This window comes from Scyliorhinus canicula, chromosome 19 (assembly GCF_902713615.1).
Source record: "Scyliorhinus canicula chromosome 19, sScyCan1.1, whole genome shotgun sequence".
NCBI lineage: Eukaryota > Metazoa > Chordata > Chondrichthyes > Carcharhiniformes > Scyliorhinidae > Scyliorhinus > Scyliorhinus canicula.
The window spans coordinates 24,567,483-24,583,896 of record NC_052164.1 but is presented as its reverse complement, the minus strand read 5'-3'; positions in this window follow the sequence as shown (position 1 = coordinate 24,583,896).

The window sequence follows — 16,414 nt, the reverse complement described above, 5'->3', positions numbered from 1 at the left end:
TTGATCCAGACCCAGGCGTCCTGGAATATTGATGGAGCTATTAGCCAAAATCAGTTCTGTTACAAAACCTCTTTTTCGTTTCATCCAAACATGCACACAGATGTACAAGCAAATAAAACCCAAGTAAGTTTGCTGAGTGTTAACAATAAGGGATTAGCAGAGAGTCACTGTCTGCTGTGCAGCACAGAAAGGAAAACGCATGACTTGGCTCTGAAATGTTTGCTTATTGCGAATATGATATATTTGATGGGAAGTATGTGTCAAAACACCAAGTCTATGGCTGACTGATCCCAGCTGCTGACAGGAATGATTGATAGAAAAATACAGTTGAAATCAATTGTTACTTGACCAAGGAAAAGGCAATTTAATGTGAACTGTAATTGAGGTTAATAGAGTTCACTTTTTACCCTTATGCTAATGAAACAAAAAAGAATAAATGCTGGAGCGGAATTTATTTTCTGTGATTTGATGTTAGTAATTCAAATGAACTTTGCTAGTTGGAGTTTGGTGTGGTAGCACCTGTTTCAGTAAATGGGCATTATGATGGGGGTGAGAGCGACCATGGCGACGTTACCACATCTGAGTAGTTCTGTGTCGGTGAGTTCAAGGATCCTGGAGCCAGGAGACATGACCAAAGAAATAGTCAAGGCATTGAGCGATGGGGCCGTGCTGGCGACAGAGCTGAGAGGTTCTGATAGGTGGAGACAAGCCCTCAGACTATACTGGAACCTGTGTGAATTGGATGCTGGTGAGAAGGAACACATCACCTTTCAGGTCCTGGTGCCAGTGTGGCGGGTTCGTTGAGGAGGAGTCCGAGCCATGATTGGGCTTTGAGTTGCAAAGGGACCCATCTACAAAAGGGACAGTAGAAGGCTGGCCAGTTGTAGTTCACCATGAAGTCTCTTCAGATTGAGTGAGAGCTATCTCCCCATCCTGGACCCCCACAGCAGGTGACACTTTGCTGTGGATGGTCCCAATTCCAAATTTTGCAAGTTTGGGTCGGGTCAGCAAATCACTTTCATGATATATGTCCACACGTATGTGCCATGCTTTGGGTGTCACAAGCAGCAATTCAGGTTCCAGGGAAGCATAGGGTGCTGGTCAGGCAGCATCTGTGGAGAGGGAAAGATAGTTAACGTTTCGAGTTCAATGTGACTTTTCTGTGAAAATGCCTTTCTGAACTGCTTCAGTCCATGTGCTGAAGAAAGTTCCACAGTGGTGTTTAGGAGGGAGTTCCCGGATTTTAACCCAGGGACAATGAAGGAATGATTAAAATTTTCCCAAGTCAGGACGGTATGCGACTTGGAGGAAACCTGGGTACAGGCTATGTGCTCGGGTCTTTGACCTTCTCGCTAGTAAAGGTCGTGGGTTTGGGAGGTGCTGCCAAAGGACCCTGGGAAAGTTGTTGCAATGAATCTTGTCGATGATATACACAGTCGCTGTGCACAGGTATTGGAGGGAGTGACTATAAGGCGGTGGACGGGGTGCCAATCAAGTGGGCTGATTTAGCCTGTGTGATTTTGAGCTCCTTGAGTATTGATGGAGCCACACCCATCCAAGCAGGTGTAAAGTATCCCAGCACATCCCTGACTTGTGCCTTTTAGGCAGTGGAAAGGAGTTAAGGAGTCAGGAGTCAGCAGCATTCCCAGACTCTGACTTGCTATGGTAGCTGGAGCATTATTGTGGTTGGTTCATGTCATTTCTGATGTTGAGGATGGGCGATTGAATGGTGAAATGACATACATCAAGGGGAGGCAGTTAGGCCCTATTGTTGGAGATGGTTTTTTCTGTTCACTTGTGTGTCAGGTATATTACTCACCAATTACCAGCCTGAGGTTGAATGTTATCCATTTCCTGCTGTACGTGTGGCATGGACTGCTTTTTCTGAATGGTACTGAACAATGTGCAATGATCAACAGACATCCTCACTTCTGACCTTAAGATGGAAGAAATGTCATTGATGAAGCAACTGAAGGTTGGTGACCCAGGACATTGCCCTGAGGGACTCCTGCAGGGACAAGAGTCCAGGGACTGAGATGTTTGGTTTTCAATAACCACAACCTTTCTTCTTGCTAGATATAACTCCAGCCTCTGAAGAGATTTCCTTCTGATCCTCATTGACTTCAATTTAACGAAGAGTTATCCAAACTCGAAATGCCAGCTCCATTCTCTCTCCACAGATGCTGTGAGACCTGCTGAGATATCCCAGCATTTACTGTTTTTGTTTCAGAGTCCAGCATCCACATTTATTTGCTTTTATCTTATGTCTGTACGCATGTTGCTTCTGCTGCTTAGTATGCATATAGTCTTGTGATATAGCATCATCTGGTTGACACTTCATTTTTAGTCCCACCTCGTGTTGCTGCCAAAATACTCCCTCGCACACCTCACTGAACGAGGGTTAACCCCCTGGCTTGATGGTAATGGGAGAGTGGGGGATATGCTGGGTAATGAGGTGACAGATTGTGGTTGAATGCAAATTTATGGCTAATGATGGCCGACTGCCTCATTACTGTCCAGTTTTGAGTCGCTCCATCCATTCTGAATTTATCATATTTACCACAGTGATAGTGCCACAAATCATGATGGACGGTATCCTCAATGTGAAGATAGGCCTTTACATTGAGCGTGCGATGGTCACTCCTGCCAATACACTCATGGACAGATGGACCTATAACAAGAATATTGGTGAGGACTAGGTCAAATATGTTTTTCCCTTGTGTGGTCCTCTCATCACCTGCCACATATCCAGTTGAGCAACTCTTTCCTTCAGGACACTGCCAGCTGAGTCAATATTGATGGTACTCATGGCTACTCTTGGTGTCTCTGTGAATATGGCTACATCGGGCTGTAGCTTGATTAGACTGTGGCACAGCTCTTCCAGATTGGGCACAAGTTCCCAGATGTTAGTAAGAAGATCTTTGCTGTGCCTACTGTGCTGGGTGCATCTACAACATGTCTAAATATGATGCCATTTAGATTGATCCTTATTATCCTTTTTTATACAGCTTTATTCAACCGAGTGCCTTGCCAGGCCATTTCTGAAGGCAGTTAAGTCAATTGCTTGGCTGCAGGTCTGAAGTTACCTGAGGGCTAGTCTAGATAAGAACTACGGGCTGGATTCTGTTCCGCTGTGTCAGATTTCTGGTTCAGCACACCGGCAGGATGCTCCGTTTCCCATTGTTGGGCAGCCCATGCCGTCGGGAAAACCCCGAGCTGCCGGGAAAACGGAGCATCCCGACGGTGGAGAATCCAGCCCGACATATTTTCTTCACCAAAGGGCCTGAGTGAGTCTGATGGGTTTTCAGGATAATCCAGTAATTTTATGGTCATCGTTAATGACACAAGCTTTTTATCCAACATATATTTAACTGTGGAATATAAAATTTCCTAAATTCCATGGTGGAATTTGAACTCTCATCTCTGGATTATTCATCTAGTTTATTGGATCACTGGGGCTGGATTCTCCTCCTTCGGGATGCTCCATTTTGCCGGCAGCCCGGGAGGTTTCCTGACGGCGTGGGGCTGCCCCACAATGGGAAACCACATTGGCAAGCCGGTGAAACGGAGAATCCCACCAGAAATCTGGTGCGGCGGGACAGAGAATTCAGCCCCCTGGCCTAGGAACAAAATCAGACTGAGCAACTGAGCCCATTTCATTGGTATTGTGAATTATTTGCTTCAAAATCAACTTGCATAGAACAATGAAGAGAATTCAGCCAATTTAACTTGTATTCAGAAAACTGATGTTCAAATGGTTGTATCCAACCCTTAGACATTATGACCGGATCCTTCATCCACAATGAAGAGGTTCTCTTCATTGTGTCATGTCCAGGAGACAGGAAATAAATATATATATATATATGTCTACGTCAGCCTGGCTACTTTACAAACACTTTTTTTCAAAATTGACAAATGGCTGGGCTGATAAAATTGCCACCGTTGATTACATGATGGTAAATCTGAAAGTTTCTGAGCAGCTTACACCCGGACAAAAGGCTAACGCACCAAACCTTTACCTTCGAATCCCTACAGTCCAGAAGGAGGCCATTCATCTCACCGTGTCTGCACAGACCCTCCAAAAGAGCACTCTACCTAGGCGCATTCCCCTGCCCTGTCCCCATAGCCCCACCTAACCTGAACAACTTTGGACACTAAGGGGCAATTTAGCATGGTCAATCCATATAACCTGCACATCTTGGGCTGGAATGTAACACTCCTTATATTCTGTAGACACTCCAACCAAACCAACACAAAGTTTAGTGTGGGACTATTATTTTTCTCTTCGAATAAGAATCGGTAGTCCGGTTGGTGGGAGGTGTCAAAAATACGACTTTATTGTTAGTTACTCACTGGTATGCACTGGAATAAGAACAGAAAACTTGGAAACAAAATATCAAAAAATACAGAAAAAAGTCAAGCAATTAGCAAAAAGCATAAGCACGAAATAAATCACTAAACACAACAAACAGATAGATGATTCAAGTAGTCAGGAACAAAGGACCTCGACCATGAGGTTCTATTTTCAAGGGAATTCTTATCTCTGGTTTAACCCCTCATTTACATTTATTGGCTTCTAATTCTCAGCTGAGACCTCTTGCTTTGTTCAAATTAATGTCTGTTACTTAGAGCATAACTTGTTAATCAAATATTGGACATGACTTAAGATTGACTGGTGCCTATCAAAACTAGCTTAGCATCTGTGTGCACAGTCTTAGGAAAAATACTGGATATATTTTCTCACACTTGCCTTGTTTCACAGCTTGGCAGAGACCTAACTAGAATTGATTAGTTGATTACCCAGAGAACAATCCATTCTCAGTACTGTATACAATGGTTAATTCATTATATGAGAAAATGACTGGGCTTTGAGGACACTTTTAATATTTTGCCTATTAGCTGTCTGCAATCAAACAACCCCTATATGAATAAAACTCGACTCTATCAATCAGCACCAGCTAGCTATGGGCAAAAACAGAGCTATTCCTTAACACCAACATTAAGATAATGGTTCTGCAGCTACCTGCTCAAAACACAATGGGTTTAACAAGGAGCCTCACCAGCTGAATGGCCCACCATGAAACAGCCCTTTTACATGACTGAGACATGAGCTGCTTGAATTCCTTTAACTATACAGCTTTTGAATTTTATCTTCCATTGCGTTTTAGCTTCCGAAGAGAAGTAAACTCCGGGCTAGCAGCTTGTCTTTGACTTCCATTTCTCTCCAAGTCTGGGGCGAAATTCTCCAACCCCCAGCAGGGTCGGAGAATCGCCTGGGGGCGCCTAAAATCCTGCCCCCGTCGTGGCAGAGATTCTCCGCCACCCGGGAAGTGGCGGGGGCAGGAATCTCGCCCCGCCGATCGGAGAGGCCCCTGCGGCGATTCTCCGGCCCGGATGGGCCGTGGTCCCGCCGCTGGGAGGCCTCTCCCACCGCCGAGGTTTAAACCACCTCTGCAACGGCAGGCTCAGCGGCGCGAGCAGGCCCCCGGGGTCCGGGGGGGGGGGGGCGATCGAACCCCGGGGGGTGCCCACACGGTGGCCTGGCCCGCGATCGGGGCCCCCCAATCAGGGGCCGGGCCAGTGCCCTGGGTGCACTATGTTCTTCCGCGCCCGCCATGGTGGAGGCGGAAGGGAACACCACATCGCGCATGCGCCGGCAGTGACGTCAGCGGCCAGCTGCCGCTAACGTCACTGCCGGCGCATGCGCCGACCGGTGAAAGCCTTTCGGCCAGCACTGCTACCGACGGCGCCGGGTGTTTGCGCCAGTCTTCTGGTGCAAACCGCTCTGGCGCGGGGCTGGCTCCCAAAGGTGGGGAGAATTCCCTACCTTTGGGGAGGCGCGACCCCTGAGTGGTTGGCGCCACTCCCCTACTCCGGCACCCTCCGTCACGCCGGGTAGGGGAGAATGCTGCCCCTGATTTCTACTTCAAACCTGGGGCGGGATTCTCCAAACCCCCGCCAGATCGGAGAATCCCCGGGGGGGCGGCACAAATCCTGCCCCACCGCCGGCTGCCGTATTCTCCTGCTTCGTTTTTCGGGCGGGGGCGGGATTGATGCCACGCCGGTCGGGGGATGTTGGCAGCGCCCCCCCCCCCCCCCCTCCCCCCCCCCCCCCCCCCCCCTCACCCTCCCGGCGATTCTTCGGGCCCCAATGGGCTGAGTGGCCGTCCATTTTTGGCCAGTCTCGATGGCGTGAATCACTCAACTCATGCACCGGCGGGACCTGGCAGGTAAGTCAGCTGGGGCAGACCTTGGGGGGGTGCGGGGGATTCCGACACCGGGGGGGAGGGCCCCCACGGTGGCCTGGCCCACGAGCAGGGCCCACCGATCTGCGGGCAGCCTGCTCCATGGGGGCACTTCTTCCTTCTGTGCCGCCCTGTAGGGCTCCGCCATGGCCGGTGTGGAGAAGAGAACATGTGCATGGCGCATGAGCCAAAATATGCCGGCCGGTCCACCACGCCGGCAGTTCCGCACGTGCGCAAGATCACGCCGTCCCTTCGCCGCCAGCTGTCGCGGCAGAGAGCCCTCCTGCGTCCACCTAGCTGGAAAATTCCGCACTTTGAGGGGTTGTTGACGCTGGTGTGGTTGGCGCCGGTTCTCCCGCCGGCGTGGGGACTTAGTCCCCAGAAGGGAGAATCCCAGCCCTGGTATTTCACCTACAGAGTGAATTAATTTTCAGGATACAAGAATGCTTTGCTGCATCTTCAATGGACTCAATCCGCAACCAGGTTCCATGGAACCAAGACCAGGAATTCTGCCAGACAATGCCACCTGAGCGAATTTTATTTGCTCATTGACTGACTGGACTCTGGACCCGCGTGAAACCAGAATTCTTTTGGGCGGGATTCTCTGGTCTCCGACACCGAAATCGCATTCGGTGATCTGCTGGAGCATCCCGTTGGTGCTGAAATCGCGGGCGGCCCTGCTTTTGCGATGCTCAGCACCCTCCAAAACGGCGTACACTAGGAGTACTGGGCACGCCGTATGGACGGCCTCAGGACGTTATCTGTGGCCCTCCCCCGATGCTCCGCCCCCGATGGGCTGTGTTCCCAACGGCGTGGGCCTCTCATGCCTATATTTTGTTGGGAACTCGGCGTGGCGGCTGCGGATTGAGTCCAGCACTGCCACAGGCGGGAGAGGACCGATCCACGGGCAGAGGGGGCTTTGGCAGAGGCAGGGGGCACTGGTGGGTTGTGGTCCGGGGGTGACAAGCCTGGCCAAAGGGGGGGACTATTTGGCAGGCCGGGTCCACGCGCGACCGTGCCATGTTGCACAGCGCAGCCGCTGCCGTGCACATGCGCGGCCACGGACCCGGCAATTCTCCGGCCATATCGGCAGCTAGAGCCGCGTGCTCTATGCTGCGTGTGCTACCCCCCAGCAAACGGGGGGTCGGTGTCCGTTTTGGCCCATTTTTCAGTCGTAAAAGACCAGCATTCTCATGTCGGCATCAGCACTTAGTCTCAGAATCGGAGAATCCAGCCCTTTATTTCTATCATGGTCTTTTCCCTAAACCCCCTTTATTTCCCTTATCCTTGTTATTGATGTGAATGCAAAAAGGGGTGGACGTTGCAAAACCCATTCCCCATTTTGTGAGTGTGTAAAATAAACCAACCTTCTTATTTTATCTGATCTTGAGTTTGCTGTGGGGTTATTAATAGAGGAATGGTTCACTCCGAAACTGAAGTGTTGAGGAAAATACACCATTAGATATAAAGGAGGGAATTTAAAATCAAGAACTTTTCTGTTTACGGATGGGGAGTGAATGACAAAATCAGGGCTGTTTAAATTAATTGCCCTCCCATCCATCACAACTGGCATGAGGCAACTCATATATGTCATGTACAAACTGGTGTAACAGTATTCCATTCCCAGGTGTACCTTCAGGCACACTGTCGCCTAGCACTTGGAATCAGGCAAAGTGTACGGCACTTCTGGTCAGGACAAACATGCCTTCCTCAGGAGACCTTTCTCATGAGAGGTTCGCAGGACAGGGCCCCGTATCGCAACCAATGATTGACAGAAACTTGTCCCAGAATCAGACGAGCCAATTTCAGAAGAATTACACATTTAATACCAATGGGACCAGTGAACAACAGATTGTTCCTGTCAGAAGGATTGTAACACATGGGAATTTTGACAGGAACATCGAAAAATTGTAGCTCAGAAGCAGCATGGGTGAGACGATCAGGCAGTGTTACACTCTTCACAACACGATAGATTTGGATAATGATGAGAATCCTCAGGCGTCATGGTGGCACATTGGTTATCACTGCTGCCTTGCAGCGTCAGGGACCCAGGTTCGATTCTGACCTTGGGTGACGGTGTGGAGTTTGCACTTTCTCCCCGTGTCCGCGTGGCTTTCCTCCGGGTGCTCCAGTTTCCTCCCACAGTTCAAAGAGGTGCAGCTTGGCTGTATTGGCCACGTTAAATTGTTCCTTAGTGTCCAAAGGCCAGGTGGAGTTATGGGGTTAGGGGGGGGGAGTGGGCCTGGTTGGCTGCTCTTTTGGAGGGTCTGTGCTGACGCTGTCTGAACTGCCGAGATTCTATGATTCTAACCTGAAGTAGCCCCAGTTGAACTTTAACAAAACACAATGGGTGGGATTCCCGGTTCCCGACGTCGATATCATAATTGGCGATCGGGCGGAGAATCCATTCCGACGCCCAAATCGGGGCGGCGCCGGATTGACGCCGGTTTTCGAGTCTCCGTTCCCTCCGGAGTGCATCATCAGAAGGGCCTCCCGCAATGCTCCGTCCCCGATGGGCCGAGTCCTCGACCATGCAGTTGACATGTGGTCTGAGCTGTCGGGAACCTGGCTTGGGGGCTGTGGATTCTGTTCAGCGTCGTCACACTCGGCCGGGATCTGTGCCGCTGGCTGTCGGGGCTTCCATGAGGGCTGGAGGGACTGGTGAGGGGTGGCCAGGGGGTGGGCTGTGGGCTCAGATTTGGCGGGTTGGGTCCGCACATGGTTGCCGCCATATTCTTTGGCCATGTCGTCATTGGCTTGCGCGGCCACGGACCTGGCCATTCTCCGGCCGTTGTCAGTGTGGGAGCTGGGAGTTTCACCCGGCACCATTGCTCGCTCCTCACTGGTCCGGGAATCGGTGTGGGTTCGGCTCTGGATTTGGCGTTGTAAACCGCGTGCAAATTCTCCTTTTCAGCTGGCACTTCACTGCTGAAATGGAGAATCCATCCCCACATGTAACTCCTGGACTTTGGCAAAGTAAGTAAAAGGTGAAGTCGCCATAGCCCCAGATGACCATAAGCTGCTTTCCCCTTTGAGGGGGGAGTGCTGACTGGTGGTGATTTAACCTGAGAATCACCACACCTCAGGAGAGGGCAGGTTTGAGAAGGCGGGACCTCAACCAGTACGGGAATTGAACCTGCGCTGTTGGCCTCGTTCTGCAACACGAACCAGCTCTCTAGGCAAGGGATTATGTAACCATGTAAAGGAACTCCCAACTTGTTCAAAGTATCATCTGAGACGTACACAGTGATTGTTTTGCTACTGGTCTAGTTCACCAACACTAATTTATTTTGATCATTATATCTTCTTGCAGAGACATCGGGTGGAATCTTACTAAAAAATGGCAAGTCTCAATTCCGGTGAGAAAAATGTTGCGAATCCTGCCGATGGCATTAACGGGAAATCTCACGGAATATTGAGCCCCGTAAACAAATGTGTTTTCTTCACGTCAATCATGCCACGCAGTTAGTGGCCTCCCGCTGATTTGCTCGGAAAGTTAATCCCTGCATCCACTCGGGAGATCCAAATGAACTCGACTCACCTCCCCACATCCCAGCTCCCACTCCACTCCAAGGCGTGCTACTCCTCAACCATCAGAACTGGCAGGACCCCCGTCTACAATCTCCCCATCTGTATCTCCGCAGGACAAACTCAGGGAACCCCAGCATGAGAGGGCACAGCCACCCAGAGTAAGGCTAGGGCTCCACAATCTCACCCCACATGAGGAAAGAGTCCTTGAGCTAGCTGGGGAGAATCAGGACTGTGCCTGTGCTAATGGTGAAGTGCGGGAAATGAGAACCCTAAATACACAATCATCCCTCAAACTTCATGTGAGTAAACATCTCATTTCATTTACCCGGTGATGTACTAATGCCATCTCCCTTCCTTTGCAGAGCAATCAGGTGAGCAGCCTGGACCATCCTCACGCCCCCAGATACCACTGATCCAAGCAGCTCTGAGGGAGAATTCCTGGACATCACCATTGAAGAGGCACACGGCTGTTACCCGCACCCTCAACTAGCGCAGATATTCACACCTCGGTGGGATCAACTAGTCCAGTCTCTTAGTCTGTTGAGAGCTGACTAGGTGTCCGTAACACCATCCACAAACATTCATCGATGTGGAGTGACAGCGGTGTATAACCATCTACAAGATGCATTGTCGGAACTCACCAAGGCTCCTTAGACAACACCTTCCAACCCATGGGCACTACCAACTAGAAGGACAAAGGCAGCAGATATCCGGGAACACCACCATCTGGAAGTTCCCCTCAAGTCACTCGCCATCCTGACTTGGGAATATATAGGTTGTTCCTTCACTGTCGCTGGGGTCAAAATGCTCCAACTCCCTCCCTAAGACCACAGTGAACGTACCTACACACCATGGACTGCAGGGATTCAAGAAGGCAGTTCCCACTATCTTTTCAAGGGAAATTAGGGATGGGCAATAAATGCTTGGATAGACAGCACCAGTGACTAAGAGTTAAGACTAGAATTTTAAACATGAGTCCAGATGAAGAATCCAGTTCCTCAACCTGATACAGAGAGAGTGTGACTGTCATCATTCATTAGCAATGTTATTGTTCTTGCAAAACATGTCGTATCACAACCCAGAATCCAAGTTCATAGAAATTAATGAATTTTTGCAATCAGCCATGTTTAGTTATACAGCGGATACTTCAGATTGTGTTTATTTACCCGTAATCCCTGCTTTTAGTATGGATGGTCACTGGTACGTCAAGCGGCCGATTGATATACCGCACATTGCAATTTCCAACTGGGCTAACTGATGTAATTTAAAACATTGAATTTACAGACGGGTGACCTGCTTAGATCAGTCTCCATTATGTGAAGGTGTTTAAGAAGCGGCACCAATTCATGGAGCCATTTGCCAAATATACTTGGATATGAACACCAGCTTAATGTGTTTTAATTTGTATGAGTATGTTGCATACAATAAAACAACGTTCTAACTGTTTTGTGACCGCACGTCATTGAACATATACATTGCCCAGTGTGACAGCTCAATGTCTAAATAGTTGTTTGAAGATTTATGAGCTCTGTCACTATCTCACGGGTGGCTTGATGTAACGCTCAGCCTGTTACTGAAACAAATACCCTGGGTAGAATTCTCCGTCGGCCGATGCCGAAATTGGGAAAGTCAATTGGGCGGGGAATTAGTTTTGATGCTGAAATCACGGTGGGCGCAGGGTTGCCGCCAAATCACAATTCTCCAGTGACTTGACAGTGGCATCAATTCATTCCCCTCCACACATACAGTAAATGCTGTTTGCATATAATTAGCGGGCCTGACCCAATATTCTCCAGGGCCTCCGCGATGCTCCGCCTCCACTAGGGGGAATTCCCGACAGTGAGGTTCACTTGTGCTTTTAAAAATCGGGAAACAGGCGCCGTGGCTGATGAGAGAGAAAGAGGAGGTAGGATACAGAGAGGCACAAAGGAGGGCTGCCGGTCCTGACTCAGGCCGGGCTGGCTCGGGTGGGTGGGGGCCTGCCATGGCCGGGAGAGGGGAGGGGTGGGGGGGAGGGGAGCGTGGGGCTGGGGTGCCCCCCACATGGGATTGGGCAGTGTACAAGCATGCACCGCCATCTTGCTGCGCACCCCACTGACCACCCACCTTGGCCCCTGGTTCGGCAGAGTGACACTGTCTGTATGTGTGTGTCTGTGTGTGTCTCACCCCCACATCCCAAAGATGGGTATGTGGATTGGCCACGCTAAATTGCCGCTTAATTGGAAAAAAAAGAGTGGGTACCATAAATTTTTTTAAATAAAGAGAGTTTTACGTTGCTCAGGCAGACGCATGCAGGCCCAACCCAGAAACATGTGACACCTGGGAAGGCATTGGGCTGGCATCGCCACGTCATTTCGGTTGTCGGGAGCGCGTGAGAGTCGGAAGCGTGCCTGGCAGCAATCAAGGAGGCAATCCAGCCCACTAAGGGGCCAGTTAAATGCAATTTTACCATCTGCTTTTAAGGTTGGCGGGCGGGCCAATTGGTCAGGCGGCCTTTAGGTTGAAGACGCAGCCTGGATCCAGGGCGGGTGAAATGTCCATGCTGAAATAAAATTAACAAATTGGGCTGCCCAGACACTCGTGGCATAGATTTTCCATCAATATTTATTTTTCACGGATCAGCTGCTCCCTGAGTCTGCTCTGCAGCTGCTCGCCCTGAGGTAGCAGGTTCCAAAAACCGGCCTTCACTCTTCCTTTTCTTGACGCCCACCCTCTTACTTCCCGCCCTTCCGGTAGTGCTCAGCCATTCATAGAGCGCGTTTCACGCTGGATGGCCAGTAACTGGCCAGTTACTGGCCAGTGTGAAATCGCGCTCTTGGGTGAACCGCAGCTGGGAATGCATTCCACGTCCGCTTCCAGGCCCACCGAGCACGCGGGCCTGACGGGTGAAAAATTCACGCCAATGTGTCAATTTCTTTAGCCTCGCAAATGTTCGAAAGCAGCCATTTTCAAAGTGAGGGGCGCTACGCGCTGGTGCGTCACGAGTGGGTGTCGAGAGGGTCGCAGAGCCATCTATCGCGGCATTCCCGATCGTGGGAATTCAGGCGCAATGGCCGCAGCAGCCAGCTATTAAAAATGCCGGCTGTGAGCGGCTTTAAACATGCCGGCCGCAACCGGCTTTAAAAATGCGGGTGTGCTGCGCATGCGTGCCCGCTCATCAGTGCACATGCCCAGAGCCCAGAGAGAAACACTACCTCTTCCTGATGTCAGTACACTGACCCAGGAAAAGATTTTTTTTTAAATCAATTTGGTCTTCCTGCATCTGTCTTGAATATGCTCGATGGCTGAGCGTGCAGAATTCTCTTTGATGGTGAATTTTAGAGATTAAAAAGATCCACAATACTTTGAGTTAAGTAATCCCTCCTCATCTATGTCTAAAATCGTCGCATTGTAATTTGCAGACTATATCCTCAGGCTGTAAACAACCCGTCTGAGGAAAACTTACATTCTGCATCTGCTCTGTAGAATCCTGAGAGAATAGTCCCTGTTTCAATGAGGCCATTTCTCATTCTTCGCTATTCGAGACTGTAGAATATAAGCCCAGGCTCACCTCTCACATTAAAGGTAAGAGAAAATGGTGGGTCGCGAATGTAGGCTGACGTGGGGCACGAAAGCTGACCGGTGAGGGTCATGAAGGTCGGCCAGCATGGGCCGCGAAGGTCGGCCGGTTGGTAAAAATGGGTACCGGGCAAAAAGGTTTGACAACCACTGCTCTAAAGCATACCGCTCTTGGGTTTAATTGCATTGCTTGATATTTTTACATCCTTTCTCATGTGCTGCGCAGTTTACGCAGCTTCAAATATTCAAAATCATGATCTGCTCTTCAAATTATGCTTGTTGTTTAGTGGACTTACTGAGATGAGATGAGAGTGATTGTCCTCAACATCAAAGCAACCTTTGACTGAGTGGGGCATGAGGCGCTCTGGAAAAATTGAAGACAATGGGAATCAGGGAGGAAACTCTCCCCTGGTTCAAGTCATACAGAGCAGAATCCTTACAGTGCAGATGGAGGCCATTCGGCCCATCGGGACTGCACTGACCCTTCGAAAGAAACAGTACCCATGTCCATTCCTCTGTTCAACCTGCCCTTTCCCTGTAACCCCATAACCTTCACAACCCTGGACATTAAGGTGCAATTTATCATGGCCAATCCGCCTAACCCACACACCTTTGGACTGTGCGAGGAAACCGGAGCACCCCAAGGAAACCCACGCAGACACGGGGAGAATGTGCAAACTCCACACAGACAAGCACAAAAGGGGGAATTGCGATCTTCGAACCCAACACTCACAGGGAACCTCTTTCCCTCCCTTCCACAATTTTCACCAACTTGAGTGGTAATAGGGCCTTCCCACATTCACCCACTTTCCATTGCCCAGGGTATTATGACAGTGAAGGCAAATTGAGGAGCCTAAGCGGGCATTAATTGGCCACTTAAAAACCTCGCTATGCCAAAGGACAGTGGGTGACTGAGCGCCTCACACACTCCCACATATTTTGGCCATGGGTCGGTAATGGGGGGGGGGAGGTGGTGCACTCGGCTCCTGACATATTTTACGTGTTCCCCATGAAAGCACGTCTGTCTGGGGGTCTGTAAAATCCAGCCCACTGTTCCCTCATCACGTTTTAAATAATATCCCAATCTTCACTGCACATTACCTACTTTGCAGTACAACACTTCATGCTGAACTATTTTAAAAGCAAAGATGACAGTATGCGGTGAATGCAACGGATAACACAATGAGATATGTAATTCTAAGCAAAATTTAGCCCAGTTTCTGTTCTTGAACCCTATCCAGTAATTGTTGCTGGATTCAGGGTAATGCAGTACCAGGTTTGACTGTGATACTTACCAGGGTCAAACAGCCTGCCACCTGCACTCCCAGCCCCAAAGCCAAGGAGCCATACAGCCATTTTATTTTGTTGTCCCAATGATATTTTATGCATTGTAGTACTTATTATGTGCCCTTGTACTTATTAAATAGCTAATGGCACAATTATTTACAATGGACTGCTCATATAAAATTCCAGAGTTATTTACCAAGGAACGATACCAAACTATTCTTTCTGAATACATGCAGATGTTTCAAGTGCTATTGTTTGCAAATTCTGAGGGATTTTCACTTTTCCAGATGTGCACATACACCATCAACCACTAACTAGCTTTAAGTTATTGTTTGCTGAAGAATGCTGTGAGGAATTCAGGGAATGGAGCTCAGCTGGAGAACATCTGTTTCCATGAAACTCTATCAGTAAAACAAACCTCTCATATTTTTAATCTTTATCCATCCTTTGAAAGCATTGATTTAAGCTTGGATGTAGTTCCTTAGGCACCAGGAGTCCTCAAACATTGGCCATTCTTAATGTACAATTACGGACAGTGAGTGTTAACAGGCTGTTTGATCCAGGTAGGTATCACAGTCAAACCTCGTCCTTCAGAATACAGCAACAGTTATTGACAGCTTTCCCACACTGTGGGGAGCTATGAACACATGCAGATGTTTCACGTGCTATTGTTTGCAAACTCTGAGAGATTTTCATTTTTCCAGATGTGCACATACACCATTAACCACTGGCTTTATCCAATTGTTAGGTCGACCACTCCCTAGATACGTTACGGCTTGTTCACGTTTGTGTGGACCAGTAGTAAATGGAGCCCTGGCAAGGTCGCCCAGGTGCGGCGTTGAATCCTGGGCCCCCAGTGAAACCAGGGGACATACATTTAAATGAGCTGTAAATATGCTGATCTGCATAATGCACAGACAGGGCGAGATCCAGACGGCGATGATTCGCGAGGTTCTGTTGAATCTTGCAAGATGTTTAGAGCACCGCAAATCTCTCAGGAAGCTCCTTGCGAGATTCAATGGCCTCGTCCCGACACCAAGTTGGCCGTGATGAGGCTGTTAAATCACACCCTATGGCTGCAAGAATTCTGAGGTGAATTCTAGCAAAACGGAGCCAGTGGGAATCCGGGGCGAAAGCTTCGCTGTTTGCAGTCATGCCTGACACAAAGGAAGATGGTTGTGATTGTTTGAGTTAATCATCTCAGCTAGGCCCAACCATCTTCAACAATGACTTTCCTAAGGACAGAAGTAAGGATGTTTGTTGGTTATTGCACAATGTTCAGCAACATTCGCAACTTCTCAGATACTGAAGGGGTCCGTGCCCAAATGCAGCAAGACCTAGATAATAACCTGGTTTGGGCTGACAAGTGGCAAGTAACATTTGTGCCACACAAGTGCCAGGCAATGACTATCTCCAATAAGAGAGAATCAAACATGACATTCGATGGCATGAGCATAGCTGAATCCCCACTATCAACATCCTGGGGGTTACCATTGACCAGAAACTGAACTGGACTAGCCATATAATGTGGCTACAAGAGCAGGTCAAAGACGAGGGGTTCTGTGGCAAATAACTCACCTCGTAACTCCCCAAAGCCATTCCACCATCTACAAGGTACAGATCAAGAATGTGATGGAACACTCTCCCCTTGCCTGGATTAGTGCAGCTGCAACAACACTCAAGACACTCGACACCATCCAGGATAAAGCAGCCAGCTTGATTGACACCCTATCCACCTCACCACCACCACCTTCTCAAGGTGAATTAGAATGGGCAAAAAATGTTGCCCTCGC